This window comes from Sapajus apella, unplaced genomic scaffold (genome assembly GCF_009761245.1).
Source record: "Sapajus apella isolate SASKATOON/1434 unplaced genomic scaffold, GSC_monkey_1.0 scaffold106, whole genome shotgun sequence".
In the NCBI taxonomy this organism is placed as follows: Eukaryota; Metazoa; Chordata; class Mammalia; order Primates; family Cebidae; genus Sapajus; species Sapajus apella.
In genome coordinates this window covers 6,237,183-6,254,090 of record NW_022437046.1, presented here as the reverse complement: position 1 = coordinate 6,254,090, position 16,908 = coordinate 6,237,183, and the positions used below count along the sequence as shown (strand labels likewise).

The 16,908-nt window shown below is 40.9% G+C and overlaps 1 protein-coding gene and 1 long non-coding RNA gene across 3 annotated transcripts in view; one reads left to right on the top strand and one right to left on the bottom strand.

Moving 5' to 3' along the window:
• LOC116537107 lies at positions 1–5,837 on the bottom strand. The gene is made up of 2 exons (XR_004262953.1): positions 5,729–5,837; positions 1–205 (listed from the first exon to the last, which is right to left on the bottom strand). It is a non-coding gene; the product is annotated as an uncharacterized LOC116537107 (long non-coding RNA).
• The window catches only part of PAK1 (p21 (RAC1) activated kinase 1), a 156,250-nt gene continuing 143,231 nt past the window's right edge, over positions 3,890–16,908 (top strand). The window contains exon 1 of one of the 2 annotated variants that reach the window (XM_032259161.1): positions 3,890–4,427. The gene's annotated coding sequence lies outside the window, so the exon portion shown is untranslated. The remainder of the gene's footprint in view (positions 4,428–16,908) is intronic. The other variant, XM_032259159.1, reaches the window with a different exon arrangement.

Here is a 16,908-nt window from a genome sequence, read left to right as displayed (position 1 = left end):
TGGCTTACAACAACACATATTTATTATCTGACAGTTTCTGTGGGTCAGGAGTCTGGAGATGGCTTAGATGGGTCCTTTGCTCAGAGTCTCACAGGCTGCAATCATGACATTGGTGGGCTGCATTCTCATCAGAGGTTTCCAATCTCCTTCAGGTTGCTGGCAGAATTCATTTCCTCGAAGCTGTAGAACTTGTGACAGTATGTTTCTTAAAGGCAGAAAGAGAGCAAAACTAGGTCTGAGTTTGAGGACAGTGGCATCTATTATAATGAGTGCCAGTGCTTAGATCTTAACACTGAAATACCATTCTTCATTGAAAAGAATCAGAGCTCTTTAGAGTAATGCCTCATTTGAGGGCTGGGTGAAAGAAAGTGTGAGAAGAGCTTAGAATATCTTAGACCAAAAAGCAAGGAATAGCTCAAAGAATGATGAGGACACATCAAAAGGACCCTGAATGGTACGACCATTTTGGGAAACAGTTTGGCAATTTCTTTTAAAGTAAAATACAGGTCCTTGAATAACATTATTTTATTCCAATGTTGATGAGAAAAAAGGCAAATCACTTACTTAGCCTGGGTCACCAGTGTAGTTTGGACTCTCTCTGTCTGTTTTCTCTGTGTACTCTGGTTTCCTCCCACATCCCAAAGACATGTACATTAGATTAACTGGCATGTTTCAGTTGTCCTGGTCTGAGTAAGTGGTGGTGTGCATGTGAGTGCACCCTGCAATAGCGTAGCATCCTATCCATGGTTGGTTCCTGCCTTGCACCTTGAGCTGCTTGGATAGGCTTTGGCCACTGTCGACCCTGAACTGGAAAAACTGGGTAAATAATGATCTTTCTCATTTATTTTTGAGACACAGTCTCACACTGTTTCCTGGGCTGGAGTGTATACTTACTGTATACACTTACCCTACTCATTTATTCCACTTCTAGCCCATCTCTGATTTCAGCTGAAGCTTTGGTGGACAGTTCCACTTCCCTTCATCCTGCTAGCATTTCCTAGTATAGAGGAGTCACCTTTGATTGGAGATTGTGTTAGTTTCTCATGGATGCTGTAACAAATTATCAAACACATAGTGGCTTAAAACAATAAACATTTTTTTTGTTTAATTTTTTGAGACAGAGTTTCACTCTTGTCTCCAGGCTTAAGTGCAATCTCGGCTCACTGCAACCTCCACCTCCTGGGTACAACCGATTCTAGTAGCTGGGAGCTAATTTTGTATTTTTAGTAGAGACGGGGTTTCACCATGTTGGCCAGGTTGCTCTTCAACCCCTGACCTCAGGTGATCCATCCGCCTTGGCCTTCCAAGGTGCTGGGATTACAGACGTGAGCCACTGCGCCTGGCCAACAGTACACATTTATTATCTCACAGGTCTGTAGTTTAGAAGTCCTAACAGATGTCAGTGGGCTAAAATTAAGGTATCATCAGGATACCGTCTCCTCCTTTTCAGAGGCTCCAAGAGAGGGTCCATTTTCTTAACTTTTCCATTTTCTGGAGTCTGCTCCCAAAGGCTGGCGAGTCCCTTTCCCCAAATCCTTAATTTAGTCACATCTGCAGAGTCCTTTGTCATGGAAGGTAACCTATTTATAGTTCCCAGGGATTGGCATGTGAACATTTTGGATGAACCATTATTTTGCCTACTGCAGAGATCATGAAAAGACAGTCTAGGTTAGAGTCATTTTACTGGGTTGTGATCCTGGGTTAAGTTACTTAATCCCTCTGTGCCTCAGTTCCCTCATCAATAAGATGGGTGAGGATAACAACAGAATCTACCTTAGGGAATAGAGTTTTAAAGTCAGTGTTTGTAAGTACTCAGAGCAGTATCTGGCACATAGTAAACACAATATGAACATTTATTAAATAATTTTTTTTTTGAGATGAAGTTCACTCTTGTCTCCCAGGCTAGAGTGTGGTGGTGCGATCTCAGTTCACTACAATTTCTGTCTCCTGGGTTCAAGCAATTCTCCTGCCTCAGCCTCCCAGGAAGCTGGGATTACAGGTGCCCACCATCACACCCAGCTAATTTTTGTATTTTTAGTAGAGATGGGCTTTCACCATGTTGGCCAGGCCAGTCTCAAACTCCTGACCTCAGTTGATCCGCCCACCTTGGCCTCCCAAAGTGCTAGAATTACAGACTTGAGCCACCACACCTGGCCTTATTAAATACATTGTGACAACATATTGATTCCTGGTATATGTCAAACACTGTTTTAGGTGCTGAGGATATGGATAGGAATATGACTTGTTGTCAAGGATCTCAAGAAATTAGATACACAAATGCAGTTATTACCATAAAGGACATAGAAATACTACAGGGTTATAGTGTTGTTAAGGCTTAGGGAAACTTTAGAAGTATGAATCGAATGAATATGAATATGAATGACATTTGAACTCAGCTTTGTACAATGAGTAGGTGTTGGTCAGCCAGATAAGTAGGGAAGAGCTCGTAGACATGAAGAAATGTGTATTCAAAGAACATTAGTATTTCAGTGCATCTGGAGCAAAAAATAAATGGTGTGAGACAAGCTAGAAAGGCTAATGTAAGCAGTCAGGTAGTAAAGTGCCAAGTTCAGGAATTTGGACTTTATCCTGAAAGCAATAAAATCCTTTTGGTGTTTAAACAGGGACATCATCAGATTTGTGCATTTATAAGGCTACTCAGGTAACCAGTGAGAAAAAGAGATTGAATTTGAAGAGACTAAAGGTTGCTTCAGTTGTTCATGTGGCGTTAGCAGAAAACACAGGCAAGGATTTAAAAAATATTTAGGAGAATCTCCAAGACTTGGTGACCAACTTGATATGGATGTTGAGAGGGGAAGAATGGGATCTATTAGCATGTAAGTTCCTGGCTTAGGGGACTGATGAATGGTGGCTCATTCATTGATACCGGAAAGGAACATAAGAAACAATTTTTGGGGGGCAATAATAGTAATAGCCAACATTCTAAAGGGCTTGATTGTTACTATTATTACTATGGTAAAACTCAGGCTTAGGAAGACCTAGTTAAGGTACTATTTATTATTACAGAGAAATTACAGCTTAGAAATGTTACGGTCCCATCACTAACATTTGAACAGCAAGGACCTGAAGCAAGGCAATCTGATTCCGGATTCTTAGCCTTTCTAATGCTGTCTCAGTTTCGCACATATTGAATCTGTAAGTATGCTAGTAATGCTGCTCAGGAGGTATTGGGAAAAACACAATCTGAGCTCAGGCAAAGAAATCTTTGGGTCGAAAGTACCCTGCAAAGTAGGGGAAAAAGCGTGAAAGGAAGCCCATTTTTTCCCTATGTCAGTTTACAATAGTTCAAACTTCTCCGTTATCATTTCTTTGTCTTTCTCCCTCCTCCGCCCCCTTTCCCACCTCCTACACAAAGAAAACACAATACATGTCTGGCTCTGAGACGACACAGCATCGGATAGTTTTCAAATTCAGGTCTTGACAAGCTCATAGATGAAGTGATGCTTTGTTATCCTGAAGAAGACCCTCAGCCCTGAAAGTTAGCTGTCTTTTTCCATCCTGCCTACACCACTAGCCCTCCCACAAATCGTCCCAAAATCGTGTGGTAGAAACTCTTCAGGGAAACAGCCCTCCACCGACAGCAGACCGAGAAGAGTGACACAAGGCGATGATGTCACGCAGCAGCCGGGTGATTCCCCAGCCCTGGCGTTACGCGCCGATGACGTCATCCCAGGCGCTCACCCTCCAGCCGGCCAGGGTTGGCCTCGCTCCCTCGGGTGGGTCCGGCCCTCCCCGCCCCCTCCCACCTGCGGGAGGCGGGGCGGCCGAGGCTCCGCCGGAGGGGGAGGAAGAGGAGGAGGGGAAGGGGGACGGGGAGGGGGAGGGGGAGAGGAGCCAGTGGGGGAGGCGGTCTTGTCGGCTGGGCGGAGTACAATAGCGCGGCTGTGGGCGGGGGAGGCAGCCCTGCCGCGGCTGCAGACCGAGCCGAAGGTGGCGGCTGCACAGTAGACGCCCCCTCACGGCTTTCCCCACACGCTCCCGCCCCTTTTCTCGCCGGTCACGCCTCCCTCACCGGCGCTGCAGTCGTCCTCCACAGACGCTTTCCCCCCAGACTCTTATTCCCTTTTTCTCTAAGCTCCGCGCCCTCGGGATCCCCCTCGAAGAACTTGGTCTCCGCATCGAGTTCCCACCTCCTGCCTCAAAGGCCATCCGAGTCCCTCGCACCCCGCCCCTCAGCCCCCCGGTCTCCCCCGTGTGTTGCTTGGCTCCCTCCCGACCCCCATCACCCCTTCCCTCGCAGTTCCCCTGTCCTGAGGGGCTCCGCGGCACGGGCGGCGCTGCGGCGGCAGGAGGGAGAAAGTGAAGTGGCCGCTCGCGCACACTCGCGCGCTCACTCCCGGCTCAGCGGCACCCACCACCGGGAGGAGTAGGAGAAGGAGCCGAGTGGAGCTGAGCGAGAGCGGAAGGTGAGAGCCGGCCTCCTGCCTGGTACCCCTCGCTTCCCAGGCTGCCTGGCTGGGTCGCGGCTGTGGCGGTGGTGCTGGCGGGCAGGGCAGAGTCGGGGTCTGGGCCCATGCATCCCGCGTTGCGGGGCCGGGCGCCTGGGCTGGCGGAGGCTCCAGGTAAGGTGGGGCGGGAGCCGCCCCGCGAGGCCGGCCGCTACCGTCTGGCCAACAAAGGCCCCCAGTGCGCGCTGCCGCGGGGTCGCGGGGCTCAGACGCCGGGCGACTCTAGAGACCCGGGAGAGGGAAGGGGCGGGGCGCAGCCAGGCCAGGCTGGGGCCGCGAGGCCACACGGGTCCCAGTCCGGGACGGAGTACGCCGCCAACTTCGCAGTCCTGCAGCGCTCACTCTGCTCCGCTACGAGGCGGCACAGCAAAGCGGCGCCCAGTTCCTTCTGCATGGAAAAATGACCCCTTCCAGGTTTGAAGTCACCTTTAGGGCTCTACTCCCTGAAAAATAAGTGCTGGTAGGACTTGACTTACGCAGCCCCTCCCCCACCCCGGAATATTCTGTAACTTGGAAGTGAAAACCGGGAAAGGAGAATTATAGTTATTTTATGTTCATTATTCCATTGAAAAGACATGATTGTTGTAGCCATCGCTATCCTGTTTCAGCAGTACCCATTACTGGGAGTGTTTTGAAAGAATACTTGAGAAATAGTGGTCGTTGGATAATTGTTCTACTCTTTCAGAAACTGAACAGTGAAGGAAGGGTTAGCTCTGTGGTTACTAATAAAAATCGAGATTCATTAGTCTTGACTTTAAGAATTGTCTTGAGAAAAATCTTTAATTTTGTCTCCTACATTTTTGGGTTCTCTTTCAACTCTGTCAGAAGAAAGCAGGAATTAACAGTACAGAGACACTTCATCCCTTTTACCTTGTGGCTTCATCTACTTCCTGTGTGACCTTGAGCAGGTCACTTCCAGCTTTAAAAGCTCCAAAAGTTTGCGTTTACGCCCCCAAATGGGCAGCTAGCAAGCATCTATTCAGCTTTCAAGAGTCCACTGAAGAATTCCCCCATTGTGAAGTCTTTGCTGGCCTTCATCCTGTCCCTCCTCTCAAGCAGAACTGACTTCTTCCTATTGGCCCAGTGGGATTTCTACCACAACACTTGTAACATTTTGGTTCTTATTTGGAAAATTCTAAATCAAGTGCATATGAAATCCACCCCACCTCGACTAGAAACTCAGCCTCTCAAAAAGAGTTTTGGGATCATGGACGCTGAAAACTTTCCATACTTTCCCTAAAGCTTATCCATAATCTCACCTGCATGAGCTCTTGGATCTACCTTGGTAAATTTGCTTATTCAGTCAGTTCATTATCCAACGTTACTGGAGTTTGGAGTGCTACTATGTTTCCGGCCTCTTGCTAAGGCTGTGGGGATTCAGAGTCTATGAAGATATTCCCTGACTTCAAAGAGCTCAAAGTCTAATGGGTGAGGTAGACAAGTAAACAATGAAGGTCTGCCCTAATCTCTGGGGGACTCTGGTTGTACAGGTAGTGTGCAATAATTGAGGCTGCTGGACCTGTTTTACAAGTCTTCTCTTGGCCAAAGTGAGTCCTGCAGGGAAGGTGACCCGCCTCATCCATAAGAGGGCATTTGATAAAAAGCTTGTTCAGTTCAGCAAACCACCATGGCATGTATGTATCTGTGCAACAATCCTCCAGGATGCAGGATGTGCACATGTACCCCAGAGCCCAAATACAATAATTAAAAAAAAAAAAGCTTGTTCAGTTCAATTCAGTATACATTTATTAAGTACATGTTTTGAGGCCCCGGATGCTAGATTTGAAGGAAACAGTGCCTCAGAGGAAGATACTGTGAATCCAGAAAGATTTCTGTAAAACAAAACCTTATCAGCACCCCTTACTCCTGACTCTTAATATTCTGAAGATAAATTTCATACTCAACATGGAATGAGAAAGGGATCAGACCACTGCCTGCCTTTGCAGCCTCACTTTCTGTGACTCCCCTACCACTCTCAACTTCGCTTTTGCACGTTCTGCTTTCTTCCTGGAATTATTCTCTCCCACGCCTTACCTGCCTGTGGAGATGTCCTTATTGGGCCTCTGGGATGCAGTCCCTTAGTCTCTCCTTTTCCTGCATAGAATGAGTTGCTCTTCCGTCCTCTGGCTCATGTACATACCACTCTTATGGCCCTCTATAGCATCCTATTGTAATTACTTGAGTTTGTGCCTGTCTTTTTTCAGTAGCCTGTGAATTTCTTGAGGACAGGGTGTGTTTAATTATACTGCCTAGTGAAGCTCCTGACACTGAGTGATTGAATGAATGAACGTATGAATGAAGGAGGAAGTCAAAGCCCGTGAAATAGGGATTACCTAATCCTTTGGAGTTAGAACAATTAGTTCACAAAGTTTGGTTCCTGGACCAGCAGCATCACCATAATCTGGAAACTTGTTAACAAATCAATGGGTCCCATCTGAGACCTACAAATGAAAAACTCTGGGATTGGGGCCCCCAAATAAACCTTTTCTTTAATAAACACTTTAATGATTCTGATACTTTAAAGTTTGAAAACCACTGGGTTAAAAGATCTGCTTTTGATAAAACCCCTGCCAGTCCTGCCGTCCCTTATTTTACTTCCATAGCACTTACTGCATGACATCCCATCCCATCCCCTCCTAATCCATCCCTCTCTTGCCAATAGAATACAAGCTTCCTGAGAGTGGGAAGTTCTGTCAGTTTGCCCATTGCTTTAATCTCAGTGCCTAGAATAGTGACTGCATATAGCAGGCACTCAAGTATTTGTTGAATGAGTAAGATGATTTAACCTTATATATTGCCAGCTACTACATTGAGGTTTTACTCAAGAACAGTTCTCAGAATGAATAGGAACCACACTCCAATATGCAAATCCAAGGGGATCCTAACATTTTTGGGGGATTTATTTTAGGTTGAGCTTTTCTCTTTTACATCTATGTGTTTCCAGCCAAAGCCTGCAAGAATTTTTAGCTTAGTCTGTTTGTTTGTTTGTTTGTTTTAACCACGACCTGAAAACTGCTGTTGCTATATCCCAAGCCAGGATTGTTTCCTGGGAGTTTGCAACTTGGTTTTGTGAGTCTAAATAAGCACTCTTAACTTTTGAGTCTTTTAACTTAAACTGGCTCTTCCTGGTCTCCTGTGGTTTTTGTCTTTCTCTAGAGATGCTTAAAGCTATACAAGGGTCTGTTTGACTCCACACAAAGGTTTCTCTTCCTTGTGAAGCTCCTAAAATGCTTTGTTTCTTTCACTTTCTTATTAGCCCTAAGATACCATGCTCAGTTTTCTCCTTTCCTAGCTTCCTTCTGGGAGAGTGGCTTCACTTATTCATCCATTTACTTATAAAATTATGAGTCCTTTCCACCATGTGTCAGCCTTATGCTGGGGCAGAATATTCAGCTACATACAGGGGTGCAGCCCAAGTCTTTAGGAACTAGAGATAACATGACATGATATGATAAGTGTGGAAATGAAGAGATGACAAAGAGGGATGAAAAATGGTGGTATATTATCATAAAGGTGGGAGAAAGCTGCCTATTTGTTTCTCTCAATTTAGGAATAATTTGTCAGGCATCATTTTGACAGGCAGACTTTTAACAATTTTTAAGAGGTCATGGACTTTGTTGGGGAAAACTAAAACAAAAATCAAGGTAGAATCAGCAGTTACCAATTTGAGAGACATCTCTTAATTCTGTTGTTGCTGGTTTTAATGAATTTTGTGATCCCTCTCCATGTTATTTTTCTAAATAGTAATCAGAAAGTTGGATAAAAATATTTCCTTTTGGTATAGTAAAGAGAGAAGTTTAAGGTTATCAAAATAATATATCTTGCTGTAGTTTATTGTATATTTTTGAAAAGCTATAAACACATGCATCTAAAAAAGCAAGAGGATTTTGACTGTTTATGATAAAGAAATGATAAATGTTTGAAGTGATGAATATGCTAATTATCTTGATTTGATCATTACACATATCAAAATATCACTCTATCCTATAAATACGTACAATTATTACATGTGAACAAAAAATAAAAGGAAAAATGCAATGATTCAAAACTGATAGTATATTCAAACTTGAAAATAAAAAATTTAAACACATTCTCCCACATCAGTATTTGCTCCTTCTGTGTCTTTTTCTATGTCCATTAAAAAAAAAATACATCTTGGGCCGGGCGCGGTGGCTCAAGCCTGTAATCCCAGCACTTTGGGAGGCCGAGGCGGGTGGATCATGAGGTCAAGAGATCGAGACCATCCTGGTCAACATGGTGAAACCCCGTCTCTACTAAAAATACAAAAAATTAGCTGGGCATGGTGGCACGTGCCTGTAATCCCAGCTGCTCAGGAGGCTGAGGCAGGAGAATTGCCTGAACCCAGGAGGCGGAGGTTGTGGTGAGCCGAGATCGCACCATTGTACTCCAGCCTGGGTAACAAGAGCGAAACTCTGTCTCAAGAAAAAAAAAAAAAAATACATCTCTTCACAGATGTTGTTTTAATTTCTAAGGGGTAATGTTGTAATGTGTGGTTGGGGAAAATGAAACCTGGAAAAGTTAGGAGACCTTCATTAGTGTCTATGTTACTGAATGACCTTGTGGAAGTAATTTTTATCTTTGTGTTTTGTCCCAACTGTAAAATGGGGATAGTAATAGTGGCTACAACTAGTTTACAGGTTCATGAAGCAATTAAAGTAATGACTATAAAGGAATCTTTGAAAAGTATAATTTATTAGTTGTTAGGTAGTGATAAACTTACAAAAATGGCTTACATTATTGAACACCTGTACCAGGCCATACATGAGATGTTTAACATGTTTTTTTAACCCTCAGAATAACTTTATGAGATGATTGCTAGTATCTCTGTATCATAGGTAAGGAACCCTGAGAGTTATACTAGTAAAGGGACTTTATTTAAGGTTTTGCTGCAAATATGTGGCAGACCGACAATTCTAGTCCACGTCCACCTGACTCCAGCAGCTATGTACTATTTTCAGTATACAGGCTGCTTTTATTTTTTTTTTTGCACAGAGGATATAAGAATGTTTTGCAAATAAATATATTGTGGTGAGCATTACAGTTTCCATTTGATATGTTCTTTTTGTGTATTAGAAAGCTTGGTGAAGACAGGTTTACATTCATTTACTTCTGTCATTCAGGAGAAAGAATAACATCTTTCCTGGATGTAATTTTGTTCAATTTTCATAACAGCCCTATGAGATAGGCATTCATATTTTACACGTTAGGAGGGTGAGGATCATATTAATAGAAGTCTTGGCTTGCTCAGAGGCACATCATTAACAAATGTCTGAATATTGATTTTAAACCACATTTTAAAATTCTAAGTATAGTACTTTACTTTGCCCCTATAACATATTGCCTTTTAAACTCTATCAAACTAAATTTTGGGGCACTAGACACATCCTTTTAAATTGCTTCCTAATCTCTTTGGCTTCTTCTCCCTAAGAAAACCCTGACTGAAGTCCACAGTTTGAACTAGAAAGGAAAATTGCTGATAAAACCCTGTGTCAGTTGGTCAAGATATTGCAGGCTTAGAAGATAATACATTTTTACTGAAGCTGCAAGATCAGGCTTTATCCAGTATTTAGAATCACTTGTGCCTGAATATTCCCTATGTCATCATAAATTTATTAACTTAATGTGCATTTTTCTACCCTTGTTATAAGCCTTTTCTTTCATGAACATCTTCCTCTTCTCTCCCATTCTTTTAGTTTTTGAGATGGGGAAAGTCATTCATATGCTAGGCTTCTCCGGATTATCCCTTCTTAAGCAATAGTGTAGTAGTAAGTCTGGAAAATCCAGAGGTTCATTGATCCCTCATGAGTTTGTGTGGTATTGATTGACTGTAGAATTCATCTAATTCTTAGTTATAAAAAGTCCATTATGTCTTGGCTTTTATTCCTAGAGTCAGGGTTAGGTAATTTGCATGCAGGATTGGGAAATCCATTCTTGTTTATGGGCTGCTTTCTTTTATTAACTTTTCTACTTTCAGCCCCCTCCAATATCCCTTTCCTTTTCAGACTGTAAGTACTAACTGAGGCTGGCAAGAGCATTTTCTCCTTTATAGAATCTGCCTTTTGAATCTTTTGAGATGGGAAATGACATTGACAGTATATACATGGCTTCCACCCATATCTGCTTGCTTATATCTTTAAGGCCCAGCTTTCCTGATTTTCTCCTTGATTCCCACAAAGCCAGGATTGATGTCTTCCTCATTGGAACCCTTGTTTTCACAGTACTTAGTGTATTACTGCACTTTGCAAGGGAGGGTATGAGGAAGAGCACAAAATTTGAAGTTAGACAAAGAGCTTGGGCACTTATTTAAATCTCTATTTGTTCATTTGGAAGAAATGATACCTAACTCACAGAGTTCTTGTGAAGAGTAAATTAATAATATATGTAAAGTAAATTGGAAGATACTGAGCTGTATAGTTGTTAGGTAGAATAGTTGTAATTTTTTTTTTTTTTTTTTGAGACAGAGTTTCACTTTTGTTACCCAGGCTGGAGTGCAATGGCGTGATCTCGGCTCACTGCAATCTCTGCCTCCTGGGTCCAAGCAATAGAATAGTTGTAATTTTTTGACTATGATTGTATATAGCAGTGGTTTTAATTTTGCCTATGCACTTGAATTACTTGTGAAGATGTAAAATAGTTGCCTTGGCATCTGTATTTTGAAAGGCTTATAGGTGATTCTGATACACAAAGTTGAGAAACACTGCCCTATATTACAATGTTTTGCATAAATGTCTTATGTAAGTATCTATTATATGAAAAGTAATATTTTTATTACCATTTAAAGTTCATTCATTTGCTAAATACATATTATGCATCAGGCATTGTCATAGGTTCTGAATAAACAGATAAATCACAGCCTCTACCCTTAAGTTTATAGTTTCTTGGAGATACAGATATGTACACAGACAATTATACTACATTGAGACAGAAATGACAAAAATATGGAGATAAGTACAGGTGCTATGTGAACACAGAGGAAGGGCATCTGCTCCACTTGAGGTAGGGGTGGCCTGGTAAGCATTCTTAAAGGAGGTGACATCTAAGATGGGTTCTGAAAAATGAGTAGGAGTTAACCAAGAACAGTCAGGGAGAGGTGAGAAGAAAGGGGAGATGATGGACCCTCTTGAAAGAGAGAGCAATATGTGAGCAGAAGATTTGAGAGCCCATCTGGGGAGGCTTGTGCAGTTTAGTATGATTAGAATATAGGGTATAATGTGGGAAGGGTGAGAGCAGAGAGGAGGCAGGGCCCAGATGATGAAGGGCCTTTTGTATAATGTACAAAATACTTCTGACTTTATTCTTTGGACAATCCCCTGAGTTAGCTAGGACAGGTGTTGTTTTATATTCATTTGATAGAAGGAAACACAAAGAGGCTAATTGACTTGCACTATACAGCACTAAGATCTGAAGCCAGATTCTTTTGATTCTTCAGTTCATCATGCTTTTCTATTACACCATAGCCATCTTAGACCTTTGCAGTGTTGTAGGGCTCAGGTAAGCTCTGTGGATACATGCACAACAATTTGTAAGCTGTAAAGTGCTAGACTGATGTTGGTGAACTCATTTTACAGATGAGGAAATTTAGGAGCAGAGATATCAAGCTGTCATTTGAAGACATTTTTCAAAATTATTACTGTGTAACCACAGCAAGTCATTTAACCATCCTGAGACTCAGTTTTCCTTAGCTGTTATATTGATATGTTGAGTTTGATGTCAACTTCTCAGCTCAAATATTTTGACAGTGATTCTTAACCTTCTCACCTTCTCCCTGCCCTCACCCTTTCCCTGTAATACACTAGGACGTAGTCTATCAGTAACAGCATTTCACTATGGAAATAGTTCCCAATGGGCTAGAGGAACAAAATTTTAATTTCCAATTTGGGGGAATGGGTGAAGAGGGACTTAGTATAGTTGGAGGAGCTCTTGGTTCTCCAATTACCTGTTGGAGAGTTACTATTAACATTTTATTTATTTATTTTTTTGAGATAGTGTCTTGCTCTATTTTGGAGTACGGTAGTGCCATCACAGCTCACTGCAGTCTTGACCTCCTGGGCTCAAGCAGTCCTCTCACTTTAGTCTCTGAGTAGCTGGGACTACAGGGGCGGGCTACCATGCCCAGTTACTTTCTGTATTTTTTTGTAGAGACAAGGTTTTGCCTTGTTGCCCAGGCTGGGCTCAAGTGAACTGCCCACCTCAGCCTCCTGATGTGCTGGGATTACAGTTGTGAGCCACTTTGCCCCTCCTAAGAATTATTATTTTATAATACTCCCTCCCACTTGCTTTCTCATCTCGAATTATCTGACCAGTCCAGAGTTTGAGATTTGTTTTTGGTATCCAGGGTAGATTTTGCTTAATTCAAGAAATTATATATGTAATTTGTAAAGTAACTTAAAAAGAAAAAAGAACCAGGTGAGCAAAATGAGAAAACCCATAGTGATAGACTTTTGAAAGTCCGAGTTTCCTTTCTATGTAGGATTCTATACGTAATTTTTGTGCTTTACTGTTTTCAAAACGCTTTTATATAGAATCTCATTTAACTTTATTCTTAAGGCATCATATTTTTATACATGAGCAGAAGTTAAGTGGCATGAGTATATAGCTGGGAAGTTACAAACTGTAATCTTTAATTCATATTTTCTGTCTCCAAATCTTTTCACCTGCTCCTGATCATTTGGGTGCTGCCCTGACCAGTGGCACTTTTTAAAAGATTTCAGGTTCCTAGGAGAATGGTAGAAGATATTTACAGTTCCCTCTAACTCTTTGAAAAAAAATCATTTTTTTTCTATTCATTGATACTTGCTGGATAATTGACTTAGTTGACTAGGTGGTAAAGGTTCCGGGGCAGTTAGGAGTGTCTGCTGAGTATATTATTCTTTGTGAGCTCCAGTAGAAGCATCACTCACACACAGTTTCAAGACAGCACACACACACACACACACACACAAACACACACACACTTTCACATATGTACCAATCCAATACAGCTGGTCCCTGACTTACAGTGGTTCTACTTAATGATTTTTCAACTTTCTGGTGGTGTCAAAGCCATGTGCATTCAGTTGAAACCATACTTGGAATACCCATACAATCACTTTCAGTGTAGTATTTAGCAAATTACTTGAGATATTCAGCACTTTATTATAAAATAGGCTCCGTGTTAGATGATTTTGCATAACTGTAGGCTAATGTAAGTGTTCTGAGTGTGTTTAAGGTCAGGTAGGCTAAGCTATGATGTTTGGTAGGCTAGGTGTACTAAATGCATTTTTGACTTAAAATATTTCAGCCTAAGATGAATTTAACAGGTCGTAACCTAATTGTAAGTCAAGGAGCATCTGTACAACTCTATAGTACTTCTATTTATCTATTTCTTAATTAGACTACACATTATTTATTGATTTCTTCCTGTGTGCCAAGCATTGTACTTAGTATTAAGGATACAGTGATAAATAATACAGGAATGGTCCTTGTCCTTGCTCTTACAAAGTTTTACATTGCAGAAGGTAATACAGAGAAAAGTTAGTAGATATACAAGTACACAGTTGCTGGTTTTGATAAGTACTATAAAAGAGATAAAGGACTAATGTAGAGAATTTTGGAGTGATAACGCAAAGACCTCATTGAGGAAATGATGGCTTTTAAACTGAGATATGCATGATAAAAAATTTTAGTCATGCAGAACATGGGGGAAAAAATCTTGTCAGGCAAAGGGAACATTTTAAATGCAGAAAGGCCGTGAGAGTAGGTAAAAGTTTAGAGATGTGCTGCTCAACATGGTAGCTACTTAGCCAGTGTGGCTGTTGAGCACACTGGCTCATTTGGATAGAGATGCACTGTAAGTGTAAAATACATATGAGAGTTTGAAGACAATATTGAAAAAATAATGTAAAATAACATTAACTTTTTATATTGGTTATATGTTGAATTGTTAATATTTTGAATATACTGGGTTAAAATGTATTTTAAAATTAATTTCACCTTTTAAAAAACTTTAAAATATGGCTACTAGAAAATTTAAGATTACATATGTGTTTAAGTCTAAAATTGTCTTTTAATTGGATAATGCTAGTTTAACTCAATATAGAGGAACTAAAAAAAGGCCATTATGGCTGTTGTATAGGAAGTAAGAGTAAAGGGTTTGAAATGATGTTGGAGTGGTAGGAAGAGACCTTTCAAAATGCTACCCTGTGTAATATCCTAGTTAATCCTGAGGGACTGAGAGGGGATTATGAAGTCTGATTTTATAGATGGAGACAATTAGTAATTGCCAAAGCCTCTCTTTTCCTCTCTAGAGTGCTAGAATGAGGAGATGAACAAGCACTTTTAGCATAATACCTTGGGAGTAGAATGCTCAATCTATTTCATTGTCAGCTAAAACAAACAAGTAAATAAATATTGATGAAGAATAAATTGATTAATATGAGTTTCCAAGTGGTCTTGAGACTGCGTCTGGGTATCTGTGGTAAGTGGACCTCTCAGTCAATGACTGAATTTTTCATAAAAATTTTCCTGTAGGCTGACTCTTCCCTGAAACTGTTGCATTTTATACTATATTTCTTTAATTTTATGTATGTTAAAACATTTTTAAAATAAAGTATTGGTGGGGGAATATACCCATATACCCATTATTTAGATTCTGTGATATTTTGCTGTATTTGCTTTATTGCATGTCTGTATATCATTTGATCCATTCATTAACCTATCTAATTTTGAAGCATTTCAAAATAAGTTCCAGGTATCAGTACACCCTTAAACACTAACATTCATATAATTATTTGCTTACATGGAACTATACTCTTGCCTGATATTCTGTGGCATTATTTGATGAATATTGTCTGCCCTACTAGACCCTAAGCTCTAGAAAATCATTTCTTTTTCAGGCATGGCACCTTCAAGAGAATGAGTTTTAACATAGTACCCTTTTACTTGAAAGAAAAAGCACCCACTCACTTTTTTTTTTTTTCTCACTGTTATTTCCCCAGTGCCTAACATATAGGCACTCAATAAATATTTTTTGATTGAGTGAGTGAAAGTGGAGCCAGCATTCAAACTGTGGCCCATATGAGTTCTTTTTTTTTGGAAATGGAGTGTTGCTCTGTTGCCTAGGCTGGAATGTAGTGGTGCAATCTTGGCTCACTGCAAACTCTGCCTTCCGGGTTCAAGCAATTCTCCTGCCTCAGCCTCCAGAGTAGCTGGGATTACAGGTGTGAGGCACCACGCCCGGCTAATTTTTGTGTTGTTTTTAGTAGAGCCGAGGTTTCACCATATTGGCCAGGCTGGTCTTGAACTCCTGACCTCAAGTGATCTGCCCATCTCGGCCTCCCAAAGTGCTGGGACTACATGCGTGAGCCACTGTGCCTGGACCATATGACTTTTTTACTAAGAACTGTTGTTTGATTTTCTCAAGTTCAAAGAACATTAAACAAATGTCCTTTCAATGTCTGGTTTTGGGTGACGAGAGAAGAAACCTTACTGTGTTAAATGCTGCTCAGTGCAGATGCCTCTGACCTGAGTAAAAGTTGAAAGTATGTCCTGATGCTATCTAAGGAGGTAGAAAATTCTTAAAGCCGATCAGCAGCTGCTTTGCTACTCTGGATCTTTTTCATTTCCTGTAAGCTGAGGAATTACATGTTACTGAAAAATGGCATTGGACTGACACCCTTGAAGGCCTGTTTGCCATCTAGCATGTCATCTCTTTTTAGTATTATCCAAGGCAATGTTTTAAAATTGGCAGTTTTCTTTTGGATTAGTATGGGTTTCTTTAAAGTGCCACTCAATTCTGATAAGGCTTAACATGCATAACGTTACTTTCTTCCATTAAAAATAACAGAGCTCTTTTTCACAAACTTGTGGAACATTATTGATCAATTTAAAATTTAGTTATGATGCCATCCTGACAACTCTTTTTTGTTTCCTTTTTTGGTATATGTAAACATACATAAACATATGTGTAGTTGTAATTGTAATGTAGACCTAAGTTTGTTGTTTGCCCTTTTTTCTTGACTTATAAATGTTTCCCCATGCTACTCTTTAGCCTTCATTGTAAAATTTAAGATGATATCCCATAATTTACCTAAAACTACTGTATCAGTCAATGTTCCGCTAGAGAAACAGAACCAGCAGAATAATTCTGAGGGAAACTTCAGTTTTGCTCTTAAAGCCTTTCAGCTGATTAGATGAAGCCCACCCAGATTATGGAGGATAATATTCTTTACTTAATGTCAACTGATTATAGATGTTAACCACATCTACAGAATACCTTCACAGCAACACCTAGATTAATGTTTACTTGATTAACTGGGGACTATAGCCTAGCTAAGTTGACACATACAACTATCAGGTTTAGGTTTTTCTTTTCCTATTATAAATTATACTGTAATTTTACCCATAACACTGCATGTAGCTTTCCCCTTTCAAAGATTAT